This window comes from Sceloporus occidentalis, unplaced genomic scaffold, assembly GCF_023333645.1.
Source record: "Sceloporus occidentalis isolate IW3139 unplaced genomic scaffold, rSceOcc1.0.p SCAF_4, whole genome shotgun sequence".
NCBI classification, from domain to species: Eukaryota; Metazoa; Chordata; class Lepidosauria; order Squamata; family Phrynosomatidae; genus Sceloporus; species Sceloporus occidentalis.
The window spans coordinates 92,669,398-92,696,960 of record NW_028316984.1 but is presented as its reverse complement, the minus strand read 5'-3'; the positions used below and the strand labels follow the sequence as shown (position 1 = coordinate 92,696,960).

General features: G+C 40.1%; 1 protein-coding gene across 5 annotated transcripts in view; it reads right to left on the bottom strand.

Moving 5' to 3' along the window:
- Positions 1–27,563, bottom strand: part of LOC149314349 (tetraspanin-4) — a 771,146-nt gene that overhangs the window by 401,914 nt on the left and 341,669 nt on the right. The window lies entirely within an intron of this gene.

Here is a 27,563-nt window from a genome sequence, read left to right as displayed (position 1 = left end):
TGGCAGTGGTCTCCTCATGGAGAGGCTGTTGCTGCCACAAAGCAGGACAAGACCGAGGATACCTGGCCCTATTTCCCCATGGTCCTGACGGTCTCCTTGTGACTGGGTGACACCAGAATTGGGAACACCACTCGTCTCGTGGCTTGGCAGCAGTTGGGGATCAGCACTGAGACTCTTAGCATGACCCAGATGAACCACACAATAAATAGAACTGCTTTGCCTACAGAGAAATGCTGTCACTTAGAAGTCTTTTTTCACCAGCCTCTATGGGCCTGTTACATATGCATTCATATTCAGGTTCTTTCTCCCTGGCTAAAGGCCAACAATAAAAGGAAAGTTTTCTATAACTACTCTTCCACCGTAACTCTTTGCTACTGCCCTTTTCCTTATACTTTTCCGATTCTTCCCAACTTGGCAACACAATACCGAGAACAGGTCTTATCAGACCTAAGTGCACAGTAAATATGAGAGGCCCAGTCTGTGCTACAATGCTGAAACTTAAAATGCTGTTCACCTTTCTTATCCCACCAAATCATTCTTGACAGTACTTCTCTCATTTATCTTGGTCATTTTAGTACTTGGTCATTTATCTCCTACCTTAAATTTGTACATGAAGCATTTCTCATAATTTGGAAACTGAAACTGACCCTCTATACTCTGCTGATACATAGTGAAAACTGGACTGTACATCTTCAGCAACTTCTGTTGTTCTGACCTGACCTTTGCCAATTTTAATCTTGAGAACTGCTCAGGATCTTTATATTCTAGTAGCTGGACCTTCCTATGCATAAACACACACACACACACACACACACACACACACACACAATGTTGTGGTAGCATGGGAAAATCTGCGTAGAACCAGACGCACAAATGGATGCAAAACTATTACTCCAGCAGAGCAAGAGATTTATCTAAAATGTCAGCCATTACATCGTGCTCTAAAGTTCTGGCTGCCTTATCATGTGCACCTACAGAGCCCATGAAGACCCTGAGTGGGATGAAGTGGGAAAACATAATGAAACATTTTTACACAATTCAAAACCCAGCAGTATTATTTTTGTAGCACTATGGCACAAGAAAGAGCCAACCAGACCCAAGATAACATCACAGTTACGGTACCTTGTTGGGGCCGCACGACCAAGACAGGTCCATCCCAAAGAATTAGTGAAGCTCTGGGGAGACTCATCTCAGCTAGCCGTTTGTTCGCTTCCTGGCTTCTGTAGCACAGCTTCCTCGCTCAAGTCTTGCACAGTCTGAGCACTGAGTCCTGATTCATGGTTTCAGTCTCCAGCCAGGAATGCAGCCATTGAAAACTCTGAACTATTTTTACTCTTGACCAGCCGCAGCCTCTCTGTTCTATAAAGACTTCTAAAGATAAAACCATCCCAGGCTAGTTAAGGGTGTGTTTTAAGGATGTATGGTCCCTTTGGCATTCCCTGTAGCTTTTATCATGCACAGCTGCTTACAGGAAAAAATGACCTGACCCTTTGGCATGATCAGAAGAAATCAAAAGTCAGGTGTTTGACTCATGCTTATCAAAAAAAAAAAAAAAGGGGGGGGAGGAAGAAAGACAAAGGGAATACATTTCTTCCATTTTACTTACATGTTTGACACATTTTAAGAAGAAAATCCATTTCATGTTCACATTGGTGTGTGGGTGGGTGTGGGGGATACCTTTTTCCTCATTGACATGAAAAAGGGAGGGGAACAACAAATGCAGTATCAAGTGGGAAGAACATGGCCAAACCATGGTTTATTAGATTGAGATTTATGCCTCCTGAAACATGGTTTACTAGACAGAGAGAAGCCTTGTGCCTACATTCACTTATGCCTTGTTTAAACACTTTTATTATGATTCTGTCACTGATTGCAAACAGAGATTAAACCAGTGTTTAATGGTCCAGCTATAAATTGTTGTTTAACAAACCCTGGAGGTCTTTCTTTATATTATGGCTTATGGGGAAAAGGAGAGAGGGACGTTTGTGGGTACAATGCTTGTTCTTGGTCTTATATACCATAGTTGAATTAACCAGGATCATTATGTGTAAATCATGCCCTTGATTTCCAGATACTGAAGATCTTGGCTGTCTGACCAAAATAGCTTTATTTATGATAAATAGAATGGTGTACTGGAAGGGACGCACCAAATATACAAGCTCTAGAATCATCCAAAAATGGAAAATATCACTTTTTTTAAGAAAAGGCAGATTCATGTTATGTCAGCGGCCTTTAATTGTCTGATGAAAACCAGCTGAACCCTATACCTTTCCTCAACTCTCAGGAAACCACTGCTTCTCATTAATTTCCAGTGATGATTCATTAGCAAGCCATCCTGGGCTATTAGTTTAACAAATAAAGAGTCAGCAGCTTTCTATTTTACAAAGGAACAACTAAGTGGGATGTTGCAACCCTTGAACAAGACATGCTCACAAAATGCACAGGGCATGAAACAAAGCAATCTCCTCAGAATGCACTGTCATTTCTGAAAAGCCAATATAATGAATTCTTATCAGCCAGATACACACATTCTGTGCAGCAGACTGTATCCAAATCCAAGGGACCCAGCAAATATTCATGACTTTGCAGTTGTACAGTGGAAGTGAACTCTGCAGCAGTAGCATTTGTTAAAAGAAAGATTTATGCAAGATCCTCAAGGTTCCATAGTGTCAGGGCCCCTTCGCAAATAATAATAATAATAATAATAATAATAATAATAATAATAATAAATTATAAATGGATGTACAGTATTTAAACAACTTCTGAAATTCAATTTAGGACAGACAGACAGAGAAAGAGGTAGCTGTGTTAGTCTGTTGCAACAAAAACAAGGGAATCTAGTTGACCTTCAAAGACTATAAACTTGATAGTCTTTAAGATGGTTCAAGATTCTTTATATATTTCATATATAGATTTAAAACCTGCTCAAGGGAATCCCCCAGGGGTATGCTGTACCCTATTCTTCTCCTCTCCCACCATACTCTAATTTTCACTCTTTATTTGCATGCTTACAATTATGAAATTATAAAAACTAGGGATATGCAAACACATTAAGCCCAGCTCCCTAACAAACTACCCAGATCAGACCATATTAATCCAATGCAGATTGGGACCAATCAGCCTGATCTGAAGTGAGTTAGACTAATGGGCCAATTCAGACAGCTCTCTTCATTTTAATAAAAAGGCAGATATTATGTCTCTTAAAAGCACCCTAGAAGAAGAGAAGAGGAGAAAGATAACTTAGGTTGTTTATTGATGGTTCCAGCTTCCAATCCAAATCAAGAATCATCTCCAATCAATGCGCTTCAGGTAAAAGATGATGAACTCTATTTATTGACTCACTCCTACTCCCTTATGCTCAGCTGGCTATTATTAAATTATATTAAATTGCTTAGAGCCTTTATTAATTGCTTTTCTGCCCATCTGGACTCCCAGTGCAATTTTTTTCTTCCCTTTTTCCCCCTTAAAAGGGATCTCAGTTACATACAACTATGTTCTGGTATAACAAAAGCAGGAAAATAGAAAAATAACCACATTAGTCGTAAGTTTCTATAAATGTTGTCTAAACATACAAATAAGTCATTTGTAAATTTCATCTGCACATCATTCTTTCAAACGCTACAAGCATATTACATCTTCTATCCTTTGGATCACAGGTGAAGAAAAATGATCTTTCCAGTAATGAAGTATCCATCTTTTTAGCAGTCAAAAGGGTGCCAAAATCCACTTCCATTACCATTTGTTAATTTTGAAGAAACAGGCAAATTATTCAAAAGAGCATGCACAAATGTCAAGGAACTTTCCAAAACTGAATTTACTTTTGTGATTACTTCCTCTGAAAATGTAGCAACTTTGGGACAACTTTAAAACATATGCATTAAGGATGCCTTAGCAGTATTATATCTCCAACAAATTGCTGATTTAGAAAGCCCTTTCCCAAAAAGACATTATAGTGACCAGTATAAACAAAAGAGCTATTTCTGCAGTATGAGATGTAGAGAGAGCTCTATAGCAATACTACAGATGTTAAAACCAGTGGCCACTGATTAGTCAGAACTGGACATTCCAATTCGGTCACTGCCTTTATTACAATCAACAGACCAAGAGGCAAAGAACAAATCAAAAACGTCAATAAAAAACAGTACAAAATGGCATGTAAATACAGTGCATCCACCCCATATGCAGGCTTGCCATCCGCAGATTCAAGCTCACACGGACAGTAAGCCCTGGCCCTTAAAATGGAGTGCGTGCAGGAGAAGGCTCTGGAACAGATCCCCTACGTATATAAAAGGGTCCACTGTATACAGTGAATTTACAATATAAATATACAAAATGTAGTATGCAAGCAATTAGCAACATCTTAAGAGTAGAATATAATCAATGCTATATAAGCAAGCTACTGAAATTGGCCCAGTCTCAAAAAATTGTATTTTATTTAGGGTTCAAATATTTTAAGTCCGTCAGTGGCTCCCAGTATTGTTATCAATTCTGTATCATAACGCTATAAGTTTCAATAGCAGAAAAAAAGGACGTTGCAATATTCTAATTCTCTATTCCATTCTTTCTGTAAACCTTGTATGTCATATTTATTTATACATAACAGAATACGCACGCATGCACACACACACACATTGTTCGTTTGGATACATAGCTGGCCTCAGTTAATGTCTTTATTATTAAGGGAACCTTGGATGCACTTAAAGATAAATTTGGATTGTAATAAATGTTTCAGTTGTAGATATTGCCATTTAGCTGATCAAGGTAATTAAAACTGATCTTGTAAAATTGACAAAGGCAAAAACCCATCATCAGTACCAAGTATTTGATTTTAGGTAATGACACCATTGTCAACCCGTACCTTCCATAAAAGTGGCTCATTACCCATTTTCAGATCTGGATTTCCTCATCAAGTCAATTTGGCATGAACATACAGGTCAAATTACAGTTGACAAGACAGTTCTGTTTAAATTGTTGGCAAAACATTGCCCTTTTTAAAAAAAAATAAAAATAAAACGAGAACCAAATACTGTCCATTTTAACAGAGGTGCCAGAAATGAAGACTTCAAGGCTGAAAAATGTGGATTACTCATCATATATACTGGTGTATAAGTCACCCACATGCATTAATCGATGGCAGGTTTTGAGACCAAAATTATGGATTTTGCTATGACCCATGGATAACTTAGTTGCATGTAATAAGCAAATGTTTTCCTCTCTTTTTTAAAATGCTTAGAGAGAACACAGAGAAGGAGATGATTATTTGAGGGACTGCTATGAGGGGGAGGGGGCATTCCTCCAACTATCTACTTCTGTTGTGTGTGAAATGACCTCCTCAGAGGAAGTGAGTCATAGACTTGCCTCTGGAAGGAACTAGTAGCCAAGAGCTCTGTACATAACTAGAGTCCCAGTTGATTGAGCTCGCTAACAGAGTTTGGGGACAAAAGCCAGGCCCACAGGGGTTCTTTACACAGGTGTTTAACAAGGAAGCCCACAGTCTTGTTCAGTGCCTCCTTAATAGATAGTTGGAGGAAGGTCACACACAGAAGTAGGGAAACCAGGGAACGTTCTGTGAGCTTGCAGCTGCAGAATCTATTTGAATCTCTATTATTATTATTATTATTATTATTATTATTATTAAGATCCCCAATGGCGGGCTTTGTCTCCATCCCACTACCCTCCTAGGCTAATCTGGTGAGGACATGGGCGAGAACCTTCTCAGTGGTTGCTCCCAGACGGTAGACTTCCCTTTCATGTGAAACTAGATTGTCCCCCCCCCCCCCGCTCTCCTTTCACTGGTACAGAAATATCTTCTTAAACAGGCTTTAAAGATTGGGTTACAGTGAGCCTTGGGGGGAGGTTGCTGTATTTTTAACTTCATTGTTGTTGTTTTTTAAAAAATGATTTTATATTTTCTGCAATTTACAGGTGTTTCAACATGATGATAAGCAGGCGTGATGGTTTAGCTATGTTTTAACTTTTTTATTATCAGGTACATATTTAACTTAACTTGCTTTTGTAAATCACTGTATTGGGAGCAAGGTGGCATATTAAATAAATTAACAAATAAATCTGCTTCTCTTTTTCCTTCTTTCATTCTGTCTGTGCCCAATGTTCTATCATCTTTTCCCAATAATTTCTCCATCACACCCTACTGTTTCTCCCCCTTATTTATTTAGATGAGTCAAAATTGTGTTGGCTCAAATGATATCATTTATTAGTAGTAATTCAGTTTTACTAGTATGTGATATTTCCCTTATAAGCCCTTACACCCATCACCCCCCGCCCATTTAGGCCTATTTATTTTTGTTTTGTTTTTTTAATTTGTATTAATCACAGTATATAAAAATTATAACGTTAGTTGCAGTCTAGCAGTTCCGTTTTATTGGTTCCTAGGAAAATCTCTCAATAAAATATTAACAATAAGAAAAGTGGGCATATTCAATAAGCAGGCATGATGCAGCCTGAGACAATTTTAGGATGACAGTGAGATTCTGCACAGACATAATAAAAAATGCAGCCTATACATCCTCATGGGACCACTGTGAAAACTGAGGCTGTATCTGCACTACAGAAATAGTGCAGTTTGACACTATTCTAACTGTCCTGGCCCAGTGCTGTGGAATCCTGATACAGTATTTGTAGTTTGTTGTGCCACCAAAGCTCTCTGACAGAGAAAACTAAATCACTCACAAAACTACAGAACCCAGAATTCTATCACATTGAGCCATGATTAAAGCAATGTCAAACTGTGCTATTTCTGCTGCGCAGATGCAGCGTGAATAAACCTATTTACAATATAGCTGTTAGGAATATTTAATTGCATCCATCCCCACTGTCTCGGGAATAAATAAAAAAGGGATAGAGAGCAAAAAAGGAGCACATTCCAAAGCAGTAAAGTTATTTTTGCTTCTTCCAGTTAATTGTTTTCTACTTTCCTTTTGCACATATGCAGAAACACAGAGCCCTCATCACTTAACAGTCCCTGCCCCACTTTTTCATAAGAAGGTAGTTCCCCAGCCCAATATCTACAATTAGCTCCCTGATTCCCACAGTCCTTAAGGGTGAAATATAATCCTAAAATATTTGTTTTATTTACAAACAAAAAATAACAGGTGCAAATTGTGAAGAAATGTATCAAAATATTCAAATCCTCTGCTTCAATGTATTATTTGAAGAGGCCGTGTGTATAGTATCACCAAGAAAACAGAAAATGTATGCTATACCAAAGATGCATTTTTGCTACCTTGATGATAACAAAACAGAAACTCGGGTTGTCTTCACTGAACATAAAATTCATCTGATTCAGCTAGAATTCTCTATGGGATCAAAGCAGCTGTAGTTTGTTGCTTTCATCATTCCCAGCAAGACTGGTCAATGACCACAGATATCTAACCTGGACATACTATCAGTGGAAACAAAAGCAGCAAAAGTTTATGAGTGCTCCTAATAGCCTTGTGCAACCAAGCAAAAAGATGATAGTATTTCCCTCCACATATACCAAAATGTTTGCTGCTACTGAACAAGCTGGCAACATCCCCAGTAATTCTCTTTCAGTAGGAAATATTCAATAACACTAAATGCCAGAAAGCTAATGCCAAACATCTCTTGTATCATGGGAAATCCAAAATGCTTACATTGTAGAATGCTATTTTTAAGCGTTCTATATCAAATCACTAAAATTATAATGTCATTGCTGTTTTTGTGTGCCTTCGAGACATTTCTGACTTATGGTGATCATAAAGCAAACCCATCATGGGCTTTTTTTCTGACAGGTTTCTTCAGAGGAGGGTTGCCACTGCCATCCTCTGAAGTTGAGAGAGAGAGTGATTTGCCCAAGATCACCCAGTGAGTTTACATGGTCAACTCAGGATTCAAATCCTGACCTCCAGGGTTGTAGTCCAATGCTCAAACCACTACACCACACTTTCCAGGGACAAAAATATTCAATACTTAATGGAATTTTATATACAAATGTAGACACCCCTGCTTAGTGATCTTGCTTGATACTCCCACAGTCTCAGACAGGAAAGTTTTTCTATAAACTAGATTATTTTTCTTCTTAATTTTTTTTTACTTGTTTCCTGGCCTTTAATTACATAACCTACCATGTTGTTGTTGTTGCTGTTGTTGTTGTGTGCCTTCAAGTCCTTTCCGACCTATGGCAGCACTAAATTCTATCACAGGGTTTTCTTGGCAAAATTTGTTCAGAGGCGTTTTGCCTTTGCCTTCCTCTTAGGCTGGGAGAGTGTGACTTCATCCATTGGGGTTCCATGGCCTAGTGGAGATTTGAATCCAGATCTTCAAAGTTGTAGTCCAGCACTCAAACCACTACACTGTGCTGGCTCTCTACCTTTCAACATTACAGAGATGAAAACAGGGGCACATGTAGCCAAACATCAGAGTATGGTCAAGATGATAAAAATTATTAATGAGGATGAACACATAAGCTAGGAGAGGCTGCAGCAGTCTGCATTTGCCAGAACCTAGAGTGGCATAGTGATTTGAGTGTTGGACTGCAACTCTGGAGACCAGGGTTCGATTCCAGGTGGTTGACCTTGGGTAAGTCACATGCTCTAATCCTCAGGGGAAGACAATGGCAAACCTCCTCTGAACAAATCTGCCAAGAAAACCCCATGATAGGTTCACCTTGGGGTCTTTATAATTCAGAAATGCTTGAAGGCACTCAACATATATGTACACACTGAGAAAGACAAGGTCCCATCTCTTCCTCTCCTCTCCACGCTGCTGAGTTAAATGAGTGCAAAATATTCAGAAACAAGCTGAGGACAAAGGGGGAAAGGGGGAGATGGAAACATAAATTGGGATGTTTTAAAAGCAGATGAAAAGGTAGATGGACAGTAGGCTAAATAGGGCTGTCCTTTCCAAAATGGGGAAGTTGGAGGTGATGCAATTAGCACTACATAACCATAGTCTTTATGGACTACCACTACCAGAATCCTCAGCTATGCTGTCCCACGGTTTCTAGAAGTTGTAATCCAAAAACTATCTTTCCAAGATCTGTGCATGATCTATGATTGCCCACACTACCAACAGGCAACTGGTCTCCCAGGGATTTTATCTAGGTACCTTCCAACTATCTCCTGTATCTCCGGTATATACTTTCATTCCAAACACTGTCCACCATTATTTAAGTTACATTGAAGATTGTTCAATATATGCTGGCAGGACTTTAGACAGGACAACTGTTCTTTGACTAAAGTGAAACGACTAAAAGTTCAGGAAGGCGTTTGCATTTATTTAGAATTCCTGATGCTGCATGAGGACAACCCCTATATTTCCAGTTAAAGAAGAGGACACAAAAGTCACAAACATTAAATACATTTCGGTGCTAAATACATCAGATATATTACTATCCCAAGATTCTTATTTCTGCCACCCTTGCCTGAAAGCATCTTTATCCCATAATCATCCAGAACCAAATGGATTCTTTGGCTAAGGTAATGCCATCTAAAGTGGCTATTTCAGCTAGGAATGTGTCAGAAAAATCATGAATTAATGCCATCATGGTAGAGATTCTCAGGAACACAACTCTAGTCAACAAGAGGAGGGCATTACTTAAGCCCTTATAGGCAAGCTCCAGGGTCTAGGAGCCAACATCGCACCCCAATTCACACAGACACATGTTTATACTATTTATTTTTATTTCATTTGTATGTCACTTTTCTCAAAGTGGGACCCAAAGTAGCTCCCAGAAAGTCACTAAAAACCAGAACAATGATTTTTAAAAGAATTAAAATTATCATATAAAACAATATAAAATTATTTAAAAGACATATATCATTTACAAGCACAAATAAAACAGCTGATGGGGAAATGGAAAAGGAAATGGAAAAATGAAAATGGAAGTGTCCAAAGCTTATTTCCACTCTGGTAAAAAGTAATAAAGGTAAAGGTAAAAGAAGTCATAACCGACTGTAAGGGGCAGTGCTCATCTCTGTTACTAAGGAGATTATCGCACAACTCAATAAAGCTTCTTATCACTGCCAAATTCCATCTTTATTTGGGCTGCACACCGGTGTTATCACATGGCTTTTCTCCTCAAACCCGCCATCAATGTACAGCCCAGCTCCAATGCTGGTCCCTGAACTCACTTTGGCGGCTATTTTTCAAAGGTGAAAAGCTCCCGACTTTGAAAAATGGCCACCGAACTCATTTCAGGGACCAGCATTGGAGCCGGGCTGTACCTGGACGGCAGTTTTGAGGAGAAAAGCCATGCTATAACATCAATGTACAGCGCAAATGAGGATTGAATTTGGCAATGTTAAGAAGCTTTATTTAGCTGTGCGATAATTTCCTAAGCCAAAGAGTCCGAAGACAAATCTGTGATCATGAAGCCAGCATGACTGCACCAAACACTGTTACCTTACCACCAAAGAAGTACTGTACCTTTTTTTCTACTTGCACTTTTATATGCTTTCGAACTGCTAGGTTGGCAGAAACTGGGACTAGTGACAGGAGCTCACCCCATCATGCAGCACTTGGGCCTCAAGCTGCCAAACTTCTGATCTTCCAATAACCAGATTTGGTGTCTAAACCACTAAACTACTGCATTTCTAAAAAAAAGTACTTAAAACAAAAAACTTTCTGAAAGTGTGTGGGATAGTGAACTTTATTCAGAAAGAAAAATGACTGCTCCTGGAGGCATCCAGGAACAGTAATCTGTCTTTTCACCATTTTGGTTCAGCGGGAGGGACTGAGGATGCAAAACTGGTGTGTGGGTGACAGTGGTGACACCTGGTGCAGGGGGCAGGACTTCTGGGGTGGTTTCTGGCCCCAGATTTCCGGTGTGGTTTCCAAAAATCCAGGGCCGGAAGGACGTCCGCGAGGGCCACAGCCACACCCCTGTAGCCACAATCAACATCAACGTGAACCTGGGGGGAGCCCACAGGGGGCAGAGAGATGACCGGGTGTCACGCCCCCTTCTGGAGTGTACCCAGTGCAGTGCCACCCCCAGTGATGCTACTGGTGGAGGCCACATGGTTTTCACTCACAAACTAAAACCTTGATTCCTTTTCACATGAGAAGGGAGAGGCTAGTCATGCTTTGTGTGGGTCACAGGCACTTCCTACCCCAGCAGCAGTCTTGTTTCCCACATTTGGCAAAGCAGGCTGCTGCCTACAAAATTCTACACTGGAACTAACTTAGTTAAGTCTCTGGGGTGCACCTTCCCTTTTTGTCTTCTAGTTGTGCAGTGTTCCGTGCTACATGCTTGGAAATGAATCACTCCTATTCAATCTTCTGTGTGGTGTATTTCAAAGGGGTCCATCCTTAATCCTTCCTTCTGAGAATCACTCCTGTGCCACTAGTGCAAAGTGGAAATTTATTTCTGCCTGTAGTGTGGGTAGTTAAAAATGGCAGCAGCCTCAGCCTCCACCAAGGAGAATAAATAAATCATACAATGGTAGCTATTGAAGGAAGCAGTCTCCCACATCCCCGTCTATTAATGTGCAAATTCCCAACAGTTGATAAACTGGTAGAAACAGGGGAACTGCAGTGTGGGGGTTGCTGCCTGTCTCCACTAGTCTGTAATATAGATGTTTCAAGGTTTTACCTTCTCTAAAATGGAAGTGCCAAGCAGGCTAGTAAAACAAATCTCCTTCACTTCCACAGACCTTTCAATTACGTGTTGAGAGGTGTATTTAAAAGCAAAGCTTTTTGACTCTTACACTGTATCATGCATCTTTCTTATTATAACACTTAACATTCAAATAAAAAGTAATTTCAAACAAGTTGTCCATTTAAGGAATTGAAAAGAAATCAGGAAGACCCTATAAGATGGACATACAAACTAATAAAATATGGCAGCTTATGTCTGATAAAAATGCCATTCCAGTTTTTGCAGGCAATGGAGTTGCAGCGGGAGAGGGCCCCATGTGATAAGGCCCTAAATATGGGACCAGTCAGGAGCAATTCAGGATTAATCCTGCAACTGAGTTGAGCAAGGCAGCAATAAAACAACCTGACCCTATCAATAGGAACTTTTTTCATTTATCACTAAAGGCACCAGATCCCATCTGATCTTGGAAGCTAAGCAGGGTCAGCCCTGGTTGCTACTTGGCGAGGAGACCACCAATGAATGCCAGGAACTGTGGACTATATTTTTGAAGAAGGAACTAGCAAAACCATCTCTGACTACTCCTTGCCTAAGAAAACCCCTATAAAATTCATGGGATTGCCATAAGCCAACAGGTCACTTGAAGGCACCCACACCCACATTAGAAACAAAATTTTCTGTGTTCTTGCTAGTCAGGTGGAAGGCATTGCTTGAGAATACAGTAGGCCCTTGGTATCCATTGGGGTTTGGTTCCAGGACCTGCTGTGGATGCCAAACTCCACGGATGTTCAAGTCCCATTATATACAATTTGGTAGTAAAATTGTGTCCCTTATATAAAATTGCAGAATAAAGGTTTGCTTTTTGGAATTTACATAGTTTTAAAATATTTTCAAACAGTAGGTGTTTGAATCCATGGATAAAAAAAAATCCATGGAAACTGAGAACTGACTGTATAGCACTATATTATGTACTTTTGGGTAACCTCAATTTTACTGCTCTTCTGGTGATTGTGGAACATCAGTGCCTCATCAAGTGCTTAAAGGGTGTTCTGCAGAAGTAGCCAAAGTCAATTCTATGTTTGCAGAAATGCCAATCTGAGAGTCTGCTTATGGAGTTATCTATAAATTGTGTCATTCTTTAGGGACTTTTGTTTAACTACCCCCTTGCCAATTTTAAATCAATCATATAATTCCTCTGTTATTACTTTGCTACAACCCTTCCTACTCCTTGAATGCATAATATTCTTTAATGGATAGTCCCTTAAGTACCTCCCTGGATATATGCCAGAATTAGGAAATTTCTATTTGCATCTCCACTGTACATTTAAAGGACACCTGGTCTTAACCTCTGTCTTGTCACATTAGCTGCTAATGAAAACATGTCCAGGTACAATGTGAGAAGATGGACACCTCAAACAGATGTTCTGTCAGCAAAAATTAAAGTGTCAGCCAAAATGACATCAATATTAAGGCCTTTTATTTAAATTCAGCAGTAACATTCTGACATAGTTCTGAGTATTTTTAAACTTGGAAATAAACCTTATTGAATTTAGTGGGACAGTCCCACGTGCATATGGGCAGGATTGCCACCATAATACCCTTCACCCACTTCAATTAATTTTACAAATATCCCTAAGGTTATTTACACCAAAAGATATTTGGTGATTTTTTTAAAAAAAATCAGCTCTTTTAACACTTCTTACAATCTGACACAAAGTAAAACAACTAATTTCCATAGATGAGCAGGGAGATAGGGTGGGATATTAAAATGATGTGTGCAGCATCATTGTTCAGTTGGCAGAAATTGTTGCACAGTCATCATAGAAAGCTGCTGGGTAGCCAGGCTCCAGTACCAGAAAGTATTGGTTCCCCAAAATTCTTCCTTCAGACCTCCTGGGCAGCCCAAGGGGGGGGATCTCCCCCAGCCCACCGAGGCCTGGAAGACAAGGACCTGATGGACATAAGTCCCTCCACCTGAAAGAATGGGGGGGGGGGGGGAGAAGCAGCCTCTGAGACTTCGGCTTTGGCTGGCAGGGACAGAACAAATGTGTGGCCATGATCTGCCCCCTGTGCATTAACCCCTCTCTTTCTTGGCACCAAATTGAATCGCCAGCAAGTTCCCATTTGTGGCTGGTAGAAAAAGACCGGTTCTTTTCAAAAGAACCACTAAAATCCCCGTTTCAAAAAAAACAAAACCCCAATTTAAGACGGGTTTGCATCAGGATCCCTTGAACTTGGGGCAGGAAAACTGGGCGCAAGTGTGAATTACCCCAATTTAAGCCAGCTTGCAAAACGGTTTAAAACATATAGTGTAAACGACCCCTCTGAAACACTATAGGGCTCAGATCTAGGTTATTTGAAGGAACGTATTCTCCCTTACGAACCAGACTGTGCTCTGTCTTACCACCCTCACAGGTACATCTGGTGGGAACATGCAAGGGGAACTTCTCAGTGCCTTACCCAACTACCTTCCCTTCCCAGAGATATTATACTGGAATCCTTTCTACTTTCTTTTTACAGACAAGCAAATACCTTTCTATTCCAACTGGCACTGGAGGAGTGATTATATAATGCCCATCTTACACAATGCACTGGATATTGCTAATTGTTGTGCTAATGTGTGGGTGGGTGTGTTTTAATGACATGTTTTAACCTGGATTTAATTTTTCTGATTGTTTAATTGTGTTTTAACTTTTTTATCTTGTGAATTGTAAAAATGTTTTTAATCATTTTAAGCCACTTAGAGTCCCAATCTGGGGGAAAGGCACCATCAACATCATCATTATCATCCAAGTCATCCTCCAAGTCATTATAACACAAGAGTGAGCACCATTTTCATTTTTCATTTTTCTGTTACTGATGTCTTTCAATAAGATTTTAAATATCAATTCTGGGTCCTTAAGGGCTAAATTGTGTCTCATGGACATTCCTACCACATCTAAAAGGAAGAATTATCAAAACAGATGCATATTACCTCAAAGCTCTAGCTTATAAATTAATTCATAATTTAGTTTCCAGAAACAATCCAAAGTTTTTGAACTGACAGTACTCTCAGACTGAGTAAGCATGTACTCTTACCAGTGCTTGTGCCCAAAGGTAGAATATCATGCAGAGAAATGTTCACACTAATAATTTGTCCACATATGTGGATCCCTTTCAAGTGATCACAAGCATCACTTTGAAACCCCAGAAACCTATTTTTATTTTATGGTATGATCACAGTTTGTTGTGGGCCAGACTTTAACTGATAAGGTTAACATCTACTATTTTTCACATTATTACATAAATGATAATAACAATTAGTATTAGTATCCTGCTCTTTTCCCAGAACTGGGACTCAGAGCAACTTCACAACATTCAAAACAGTACATTTAAAAATATGGAAAAGGGACATTAAAAGGGAATACAATTATTACAATATTAAAACAGATAGTTATTAAAATAATACAACATAATACTATACACACACACACACACATATACAGTGGGCCCTTGCCTTACACGGGGGATCCATTCCGGACCCCCCCCCCCGCGTAAGGCAAATGCCACTTATGCTCAAGCCCCATTCATTTGAATGGGGCTCATGCGTGGTGGCGTGGCGGCGCAGGAACAGCATGTACGCTCAAGTCCGCATAAAGCGTGCCCACGTATAACGTGGGTGCACTGTCTACTGTATCACATTTTTTAAAGGTACATAAATGATTCAGCTAACCTAAGGTAAGGACTAATTCATACTTGACAAGCTAACAGTACAGATTTTTCATTTATGCATATCAACATACATATGTTCATCAGGTGCCAATTATCCCCACAGATATTTGTATACAAAAGGATCACTATTATCACACTACAAGGCCAAAGTTTAAGTTGCGGACCCACACTGACTCAAGAAATATCTTGTTTATAGAATGAGTAAAAACCTTCCATCTTGTGCTCTATCACTTTCTAATTCTCCCAGTCAAGGCTCCACATTAACCTCTTACAACACTCTTATCTCGTGCATCAAGTAAACTCAATGCATTGGAAAATTGTACAGTCACAATCATTCTGGCCAGCAACATTATATACTTGACAGTTCTGTTTTTATTATACTTTTGGCAATGTAGAAAGCTTTTTCCTTCCCATTTAACAGCTATTTTCACAGAAGCTGCCACAGTAATTAATATTATAGCATCTGTAGACTGGATCTGTTTTAATCAGGATCTCAAACCAGCTGAAATACCATTTAGCTGAAGAAAACATCTCAGTGGTTCTGCTTTGTTCCAGTTGGGAGATTTTAGACAAATGAAAGGATTGTTTACCAATCTGCACCACCTTATTTACAGAATTACAGCATTTTGTTAAGAAATTCTACATGATAACACTTAATTTTGTTTTCTTTTACACTTGATTTTTTTGGGGGAAAACTGGCTTCAGAACTGATGGCTTAAATTCTGCAACGTAAAGAAGCTGACATATTAATGTCTTCACTTCCATGAACCATATGAATTTATGAACAATGGCAGGGCAGCTCCTCTATCTGCTGAAGGGTAAACAATCCCAGTGACATAAGAGTGAAGAGGGTGATCATTTTCATGATTTTCTCCTGAAGCTACTAAGATGACAAAATCAGATACACATCTATATAATATAAGGCCTTGGAACACAGAAGGAAAGAAAGCCAAAATATTAATCTGAGTGATGGGACATCAAATTGATCAAAGTAGATTTCACATACTGGAATAAAGGAACAAGGAAAGTTAAGTGCCTTTTGTGGTTAGCTGTTTTTACTTTATGAGATATTTACTACATTATATGCACTTTATCCTGTTGTTGCATGCCTTCAAGTTGTGTTCAACTAATGGTGAACCTAAGGTGAACTTATTGCAGGGTTTTCTGGACTGAAACTGTGTGATTTGCTCAAGGTTGCCCAGTGGATTTTCATGGCCAAGTGAGGAATCAAACCATTCTCTCCAGAGTCACAGTCAAATGCTCAAACCACTACATCATGTTGGCTATCCTACTACACAGACTATTTAACATGATGAAACAAGATTATTGCTACAATTTGTGACAGATTACCCCAAAATATTTCTTATCAAACCAAGACCAGTGGAGACAATGGCATTAATTGTTCATCTTTTCAAACATGGTCTTTGCTAACTATAGCTTAGAAACCACACCATAACTTAAAGCAACTTATTTGTTTTCTTCTTCTATCTTTTAGCATCATGGAGACTTGCTTCAAGTTTTGAAACAGCAGTGGCATTTAGGCCTTATTAATTCACACATTACATCAAACCATCATTAATTTTATGTAATCTTACATTGGAGATTGTCACATGGCAAAAAAAAGCGACTTACCCCTGCCGGGAAACAGTCGCTTACGGAATGCAGTCAGGAATTATCAAATTATAAGTGCCGCTGATGCCACCAGGTGACTGCATCCCGGCTCCCAGCCGCACTTACCCAGCCAATTTTTAAACACAGGAAGCTCCCATGTTTGCAAATCTGCCAATTGAGTATGGCTGGCAGCCAAGATGCAGGTGGGATGCAGTCGCCTGGAGGCATCGGTAGCATTTTTAATGAGATAGTTCCTGACTGTATCCCATAAGCGACTGTATTTCGGCAGTGGTAAGTCAGGTTTTTGCCATGCAATAGTCTCTATTGTCTAAACAGTGCCCATTCTGAGAAGGCAATATTGACAGATTTTTTTTCACCCTTTGGGAACCCCTAAATTTCAGGACAGCTTTTAGAGTTTCTGCACATTGATTTAGTGGTAAGGTTATCAGGAGTGACATATCCACTCATGCCTTCAGTCCCAAATAGTGCAGCGCAAAGCATACCTACAGATGACTTCAGATACAAATGGAAACTAGGAGGATAAATAAGACTTCCAAAGCAAATTGAAAGGGAAGAGCTCTATAAGAGTTTGTGACATGCAACATTTATCTTAGGCACAAAAAGAGCTTTTAGTAGGTAACATGGAATCTCATTTTTGTTCTGTTTTGGTGGCAGACCTCCTTTGCTCCTGGACTTTCAACAGTTTTATGGGGGAAAAAAATCACTTCAATTTTTCCATGAAATAGAGGTTGCTCCTTATGTTCCTCAATCCTATTATTGTGTATGGACTGCTAACCTGAATATTTCTGAAAAGCTTCAGTTTCCCAAATCATTCAGACTAAGCCTGGATGCCAGGCAGCAAATGACAACCATACAATGGGTACATGCTTACAGCTCCTGTATTCATTTGGGGTAACTTGCAATTTATTTTTGTCCAATGCTGACTTCTAATGCTGCTTGTATCTGCCAGTTCTCCCACATTAACAGGATAGCCTTCTCATCTGGAAGGATTTAGTGTAGCTCCCTTGTATAGCTGCCTTCCTGATATGACAATTAACTTTTAGTATGGGTTTAGCTATCATTTTAAAGGCCTTAGCTAAAAATTACACAACTGCACATAGATGACTGATGAATAAGTGTCTATATTTGTATTTGTTATCTGTAACATGGTTAGTAGAGGAAATTAATATGAAATTATACTACAATAACATTCGAAATCTACCAAACAGTGATAGTATTATTGTACCAATCAAAATGTACAAAATACATGTTGCAAGCTTTCAACAATCCACTGGCTTCTTCACCAATCAAGGGTGTTGAAAATCATACCAAAGAAAGAAAAATATGATGATATTAGTCTTGCTTGCATTTATTAGTCAGGCCTGTATTCTGTCAAGATGTTGTTATTGTAGTTGTTCCTCTCAGTTAAGTATTATTATTATTATTATTATTATTATCATTATCATTATTAACCTTATTTATAAAGTACTGTAAATTTATACAGTGCTGTACATACAATCTTTTTAATTAGGTGGTTCCCTGCCCTCAGGCTTACAATCTAAGAAGACACAACACAAAAGGAGAAGGGAATGGTGGTGGGGAAGGGGATCAGGTCCAGCAGTTCTTCTCTACCTCCGACGCCTGGACCAAGGGAGATGGATTGGAGGGAGGGCTTCGCTTCTTAATAGATAGTTAAAACGAGGCATCCTGGGGCACAGAGAGTCCTAAGGACTGGAGCACAGCTTTGGCGCAACTTCCGGACTCTTAGGAGGCATGCATCATTTAAACAGCATACCTCCAAAGTGACCTGAAGCAGCTTTATTTTGGCCTGTCTGTACGGGCCCTAAGAAAGAAATTCAAAAGAAGACATGATAAAGTATTCAGAAATTGGCAGCTGATGTACTGTGCAATCCCAAAAGCTAACTGTAGGTTGCCAAGCCAGCAGTCATTGACTAGTCTGCACCAATACATTAGTCAACTTTTGCCAATACAGCAGCTCAAGAGGTGTTCTTTTGCTACTGTTCAGGAAAGGCAAAATGATCTGGGATCAAAGGACAACAGTATGCCAATATACCTGAAGACCTAACCTTGATTCTCTGCTATGATTAATACATTTTAAATACCTTAATTTATCAGGCCACGAGGGATAAAGTAAGTAATAGTATATAAAATTGTGGATAGTCTGGGAAAAATCTGCAGAAAAAAGCTTTACCCCTTTTTATACTAGAAACTTGCGTTATCCATTGGACCTAAATAGTGGGATATTCAGGGTAGCTAAAAAAGGAGTATTTCATAATACAATGCAATCAAATGTGGTGATGGGTATCATCTTGGACAGATTCCAATGGGGATTTGATAACATAATGGAGGTTATGACTATCGGCAGTTACTAATCAAGAGGACTATATATTTCCTATAGTATCTCTGTATACAGTGTCTCAGTATATTATTTGTGAGTCACCTTGGGTTCTATTCTAGGGAGAAAGGAGGCATAGAAACCTCCCTCCATAACTGTCATCTTCCGGCCTATGAGGGAGTTGACCAGGCAGGCCCAGATCCACCAGGGCTATCCAGTAAGAAGACACTCCTCCCTCCATAACTGTCATCTTCTGGCCTATGAGGGAGTTGACCAGGCAGACCCAGCTCCATCAGGGCTAGCCTGGAAGAAGAGACTCCTCCCTCCATAACTGCCATCCTCTGGCCTATGAGGGAGTTGACCAGGCAGGCTCAGCTTCATCAGGGCTAGCCTGGAAGAAGAGACTCCTCCCTTCATAACTGCCATTCTCCGGCCCATGATGGAGTTGACCAGGCAGGCCCAGCTCCATCAGGGCTAGCCTGGAAGAAGAGACTCCTCCCTCCATAACTGCCATCCTCCGGCCTATGAGGGAGTTGACTAGGTAGGCCCAGCTCCATCAGGGCTAGCCTGGAAGAAGAGACTCCTCCCTCCATAACTGCCATCCTCCGGCCTATGAGGGAGTTGACCAGGCAGGCCCAGCTCCATCAGGGCTAGCCTGGAAGAAGAGACTCCTCCCTCCATAACTGCCATCCTTCGGCCTATGAGGGAGAGAATAGGCTGGCACAGCTCCACCAGGGCTAGCCTGAAGAAGAAGAGCCCTCCCTCCAGTCCATCTGCCTTGGTCCAGGCCTCAGAGGGAGAGAAGAATGCTGGACCTGATCCCCTTCCCCCCACCATTCCCTTCTCCTTTTGTGTTGTGTCTTTTTAGATTGTAAGCCTGAGGGCAGGGAACCCTTCTATTATCCCCTCTGTTGTAAGCCGCCCGGATTCCCAGTGATTGGGCGGCATATAAATAATAATAATAATAATAATAATAATAATTATATAAATATTAATTCCTATGAAACACTTGGCAAAGGAAGGGTGAACAGGGATCCTCCTTTTCTGAGACTTGTTCTATATTGCAACCTTATGTCTGGGGTCCGGGAAGAACTGCAAAACATCCTCTATTCTAAGCACTAAAATCTCTAGCTCAACAGATTTATTACTACCCAGCTGCTGCAAAAGGCTGCAGAGAAGACTGTCGCTAACCATATGGTGGTTTTGCTTGTTTTTTCTGATGGAAGTGTGGAAAGGAAAGGAGGATCTGGGTTGTTGAAGCAGATAAGAAGCACTAAGGGGAAGAGGGAAAGCATGCAATTTGTGTTTAGGATGAAGTGTGCCAAAAGTGTGAAATTTGGGATGAGGATGAAGTAGAAGGCTGAGATAGCCAATGGAAAAATAAAAGTAGTAATTTAAATGTAGATTGAGTTAAGCAGTGATTTCCAAGCCCTGGATCTCCAGGTGTTTTTGACTTCAGTTCCCAGGAGCTTCAACCAATAGTCTGGGATTCTGGGCGCTGAAGTCCAAAACATCTGGAAGACCAGAATTTGGGAATCACTGAGGCCCTGTACAGATGGGCCTTTTTGCACATACTGAGTACGTGCTAGGGTTGCCTGGGAGTGTCCTTTACAGACTCTCCCTAACCCTAGCACATATTCCGTACGTCAAAATGGTGGTGCCCTGTCTACATGAGCGCCGCCATTTTGATGTGATGGCCACGTCGCATCCAAGTCGAGGTGCAGCCATTACATACTGGCGCCGCTACAGGGCGCCCTTTCAGCGGCACCAAAAGGCGCTCCGAAATGGAGCTCCTTTCACACTGCGTATCACTGAAGAGAAAGGGGCCAAGCGGCCCCTTTCTCTGTCTCCCCGCTGCTGTTGGGGTGTCCTTGGGGAATGAAGCCCCAAGGACACCCCTTTCCAAGCTGCGGGAAAGCAGTATTTTGCCGCTTCCCCGAGGCCTGTAAAAGCAGCTGATTGGAGCCTCCGGCGCTGCCGCTGTGGCAGCTCAGGCCCCGATCCATCGGGGAAAGGGGTGGGTGCAGGCCACCCCAAAGGGATGGTCTGTATCCTGCCTGAGTTAAGGATTTGTTGCTAGTAAAGTACAATTTTAAGCATTTGTTTTGCTCCAAGTTCTATAAATTATGACTAGCAGCAGTTACTAATCAAGAGCACTTGATTATTAGTGCATATATCTCCTCCAGTATCAGAAGAAATGCCTCTGTATACAGTGGTACCTCGGGATACGAAATACCCAGGTTACGAAATTTTCAGGATACGAAAAAAACCCATAGGAAATTATTGTTCCGGGTTGCGAAAGTTTTTTCGGGTTACGAAAAAACTTTTGGTGCTTTTCTGTGCGATTTCACACGGAATCGCGGCTTTTCCCCATTAGCGCCTATGGGAATTCGGCTTGCGAAAGCCTTTCGGGTTACGAAATTGACAGCGGAACGAATTAATTTCGTAACCCGAGGCACCACTGTATTAGTTTCTGTGAAATACTTGGCAAAGGCTGGTTTCTCCTCAATAAGGCATTTTAATGAAGATAAGTTCATCAGAAAAATCTGGTTCAGTACATAATAAATGAATTTATATTTATATTAGTGTTTTTCACTTTTATTTAGTAATGCCCTACATTTTTATTAAATGTTTTACATTTTGCTGTGTCTTGTCCTCCTTTGCGGTTATGACATTGGGTCATCCTGAGCAAAGGGTGAGGTGAGTGCTTCCCACAGCCCTCTACTTGGACACTGTGGGGGGGAAAGAGTGCTGAACCAGAGAGGCCTTTGGCTTACTCCAGTAGCAGGAGATGCTGTTCTTTAAGTAGTTAGTTTACAGGATTGAAATACATAAAGGTTTAAACAACTGAATACACTAAATAGAACAAAAAACCACAACGTAAATTAAAACAAATAGAACTGCCATCAACACAACATGAATATGGCAAACATGAATACAGCATGAATACAACATGAAAACAATGGGAATACAACGTGAATACAGCAAAGCTCAGCACTCATATCAGATCAGCACTAAAGCTGATCTCTCCACCAATATCGTAATGTATTGTTCTCCCCAGCAAAGCTCTCCGAGCCCTATCCTTGACATCATTTTTATGTTCTTCTTATACTATTTACATAATGCAATGACCTAGCCTTGGGGATATTTATTTCTTGATATACCACCTTTCTTGCCACAGCCTACCACAAATGAATCACACACACACAAATGGAAAGCAACAAAATATAGAGTTTGTTGTTATTATTGTGCGTCTTTAAGTCATTTCTGACTTATAGTGACCCTAAGGGGAACCTATCATGGCATTTTGTCAGCAAGGTTTGTTCAGAGGGCTGTTGCCCTTGCCTTCCTGTGAGGCTAACAGAATATAACTTGCCCATGGTCACTCAGTGGGTTTCCATGGCTGAGTGGAAATTTGAACACTGGTCTCCAGAGCCATAGTCCAACACACAAACCACTATATAGTTAGTCCTCCATATCCACGGATTTTGTACCCATGGATTCAAACATCCATGGCTTGAAAATATTCCCAAAAAAATATATAAATTCCAATAAGCAAACCCTGATTTTGCAATTTTATATAAGAGACATCAGTTGACTATGCCATTGTAGTTAATGGGATATGAACATCCACAGATTTTAATATCCATGTGTGGCCCTGGAACCAAACCACAATGGATAACAAGGACCCACTGTACCACAGTAGCTCTCTAAAATATAAAGTACACTCCATTATTGCTGTATTTGTTCAGACTTCATCAAATTATTTAAAGTGGTCTACTGAAGGACCCTCCTAGTCAATTTGTATGGGTTGTATATGTGGGTTTTGTATTTGGGATTTTATTTAATTTTGAGGGGAGTATTGCTTTTAGGCTTCCTTTTATTGTGAGAAGCAACACATAAATCTGATAAACTAAACTGATTAGACTAAAATGTCTTCACTTTAAAAAAAAGCCTGGGAAAATAGAAGGGTCTTGAGATTGTGCTTAAAAGACAACCTCACCAACCCACAGTTGTTATTCCTATATAAAGAAATAATTTCACCCTATTGTGGTATATGTTCCACCATTTTACAGGACACTGAATAAACACTGCTATTGTTTACAAGATGACTTATTCTTAGGATGAAAGATAAGTGAATCAAGAAGACTTGATCTTGTCATGGGCTCTTTACCTTCCTTCTTTTTACCTTCTTTTTGACTCATTTCGACTTGGATTTAAAATTTCAGTGGCTGAAATAAGATTCAGAGGTTGTTATTAGCACCAGCATCCCATCATAGGCTAGCCCAAACAATACTGTAAAACACTTTATATACAGCACAAGTTTTCAAAAAAACATTATACAATACAGCATACATCTCAACCTCACTTGCACATGTAACACATTCAGCCACATTAAACCAGCAGTAATCCACATTAATCCACATCTCTTCTTTCACAGCCTTGTATAAAGAAAAAGGAAAAAAGAAAGAAAGAAATGAAATGAGTTTCATTATGGAACTCCAGGGAGAAGAGCATCAGTAAAGTAGAAGAGATTACACTTATCATCTCAGAACCAACATAATGAAAAGAGAATATACCACTATTGCCTGTGTAGTCTGCTAACGTTCATCTATCTCTTTTTATGCTACATACATTCATCCATCATCATCTTCTCAATTTTATCATGAGCATCTTCTTCTTTCACAAACACACAAAAGCACACTACAGAAAGATTCTCATCCCTGCCTGTTAACTTCCTACTGCACAAATACTAAAGGGACATTCTCAATTATTTTTTAAAGTTTCATTTTATTACTTTCTCAATAGAGTAGAACAAAAGCCACATTTCCCTGCTGATTCTGTTTCTTTATATTTGGCAAACTATTTGTCTCATGGAGAAGACATGTATTGTGTTGCTGTGTTGTGTGGCTTTTCTTTGTCATTTCTTCCCAGAAATTGACTTATTTATCAGTTTACAATTATTTATCAAATGCAAAAAGTTACAGTCACAGAAGAAAACTCAAACTTTGTCTAAACTTTGAAGAGATTCTGCATAAAAGAAGAACAAGAACACAAACAACTGAAGATACAACTTCTCTGCAAGTTAATTCTACTTTTATAAAAGTCTGAGGCCATGAAATTGTTTAACTTTAAATTATACAATGAGGACGAGCAAATCGAAGACTATGAGCATTCCCTCCAATTGTCTTCCAATTTGGTAGAGACAGCCCAATTAACCTTTTATCTTCCACTTTTTTGCCTGCTTTTAAAATATCCCAATTTCTCTGTCCTTTGCCTGATTTCCCCTTCCGTCCTCAACTTCCTTATACTGCTGAAAAGTAAGTTCAAAATACAAAAGTAGTTCCACTCAGGGCCCAAACAGACAGGTCAAAATAAAGCTGCTTTGGGTCACTTTGGAGGTATGCTGTTTAAATAACTAATGCATCTTAAGAGGCCAGAGGCTGCACCAAATCCTTAGGACTGGAGCGTGGCTTTCACGTGGCTTTTGGACTCTTAAGACTCATGCATCATTTAAACAGCATACCTCCAAAGTGATACAAAGCAGCTTTATTTTGGCCTGTCTGTTTAGGCCCTCAGTTAACTCACAAAGGGGAAGAAGAGGAGGTGTAATCTTGCCCTTCCCAGTAGGCTCAGGCAAAAGCAAACTGCTGCAGCCTTACCTAGCTTGTGTGTTCCTCCTCATTAATAACTGTTGTCATCTTAACCACAATCTGATGTTGTTTGACCACATATGTTCCTGCTTTCTGTTAAATGTTCGAATGCATGTATGGTAGTTGCCACACAATTTTTTTCTAAGACCTTCTCTGCCTTCCACTTCTGTCATTATTTTACAGATCTGTCCATCCCTTGAAGAAACACAAGTCAGAACTGACCAACCCATCTTCCTATGATCCATAGATTTGACTTCAGTATTAACTACCAATTTCTGTAACAATGAAATAATGCAACACACCATTTTTATTTGCATGGTAGGAAAGGGTTACCTTGTTGTAAGTCCTTCTGGGTTTCAAATTGGAGGAAAGACAGGATATAAACTAAATAAATAAAATTAAACTTTAAAAGACTGAAGAATTTTTTTTAAAAAACTACAACTCCAAGACTAAAATGTGACCAAGGGCCAGTCACATTACACAATTATAGCACTATGTTTCTACTCTAACAGCCATGACTGCTGGAATTTACAGTTGAGGGACATTAAAAGTCTTAGCCTGAGCTCCTCTAGTGCCTCTGAGAAAACTACAAAACCCCAGGTTTCCATGGGGTGTAGCCTTGGCAGTTAAAGCAGGATCATGCTGCTAAACTTGTCATGTGAAAGGATCCCAGAGGTCACTTCCAGTTTTGCCGTTTTACTAAATTGTAAGGATCTTTTGATGCAACATGAGGCATGTTGGGTTGACTTTTCACTTGAATCTCTTTAAAATTGGGAAGGTTCAGACAGGGCTTGGAGGGCACAAAAAGGGGTTGGGAATTGCATGCTGCATGAGCTACACTCTGCCCTGTTGCTGCTGCATGCTTTCAAGTTGCTTCTGACCTATGGCAACCCTAAGGCAAACCTATTACAGGATTTCTTGGCAGGATTTGTTCAGAGGGAGGTTTGCTTTGTCTTCCTGAGGCTGAGAGTATGACTTCTCCAAGGTCACCCAGTGGGTTCCCACTGGGGAACCTGTTTTTAAACCCTGTTTTCCAGAGCCGTAGTCCAACACTCAAAACACTACTGCACCACGCTGGCTCACACTTTCCACACTCCTGGTTTAAAGTGTCAGTCAGAGTTTTGAAGAAATCTCTAAAGCTCATTGTTTAAAAGAACTGCAGATGAAAGAACAATCATCCCATAGTGGGATCACAGATGCAACATATGTTTCCAAGATGAATAGATGTATATCCTGGTACCAAGATTTCATTCTTTATTAGACTAGCAGTTTTTCTCTAGGCAGCACATGTCAGCAAGAGGTATGGTCCGATAAATAATTCTTTTTGCTTAGACAAATGAGATGCTTCCTCAGGTGTACAATGTTTGCTAACTGAGAACTCCCATCCAAGACATCATGAACTGTGTATGCAGCTCGTGAATGACTAAGCTCTGCATGCTCATCATCAGTGCTTAGCCATTAGGAAAAGTGTCATCTCTGAAAAAGCTTAGAACAGTCCTTTCTTAACAGCCAATTTTGTTAAATCATTGGGACCGGTTTTATTGAAGCCTATAACCTTCAGTAAGGACAAATGTTTTCAGTTAAGCCATCCTTGCTACTTAATTAATTCTGTAAAATGATATTAATCCTGGTACACATTCCCCACGTAGTGGGAAAGTTTTCCTTTTGGGAAAGATGATTCAGATTCCCAGCATCTTTCCATGTACATATCATTCTTGTTTGTGATAAGGTCATAAAGAACAGTAAAAGCAATTAAAGAGGCGTTACAAACCGCCGCTTTGCAGTGGTCTGCCGGCGCTGCTCTTTGCTCCACGAGGGAGTCGCAGCATACAAACCGCGCGACTCCTTTGCGGAGCAAAAACGAAGCTCCAAAATGGAGCTTCTTCCTGCGGCGCCATTATGATGTCGCGAGGCACCCATAGCGCACCCGCGACGTCATAACCGCTGCGACCCGTCTGGACGCTATGCATCCAAGACGTAAACATGGCGATGGCCGTGTGGAACGGCCGCTGCCATTTGTCACGGACTGAGTCCATGATAGGGAAAGGGGCGTCTAGAAGAGACGCCCCTTTTTAAAAATGGGATGTCCTAAGGACGTCCGAAATGGCGGTCTATAACCCGCCAAAGAGATGAATCTTTGGTCCTCAGTAATTATTGGTTCATTAATCTTGTCTGTCCAAAAGCACCTGATTTGCTCATGGTGATCCAATCATTTTCCCCAAGAAAAACGTGGAAATGTAATGCAAATTTTGAAGAACTTTTAATTAGAACACTCATGGCCCTTTTCAGATATAGAAGGAACTAGGGAAAGGGGAAATTAACACATTAATGGGCTTTTAATTGGCCAGTGATATGTCCTGCTCTGTTGTGACATCCATTTTACACATACCTCTGGGTGGTATTGTTTGCCTCCAAAGGTTTCTCCCTTGCTGATTTCTGTATAAGTAAAGTCATGTGCATGTCTTTTAGCAGCCACATATAGGGTCGCACCTCTCCTTGCTTGCATTGTGAGTAATCATAATTCAGAGACATTCATTAAGATGCTGTAGGAGAAACCATGGAGGGCTGAGTGGAGAAATATTTTATTGAGCTTCAGTCAACTAAATAAAGTGAAAAGCATAGATATTTAGCACGGGGTGGCAAAACTTACAAAGCA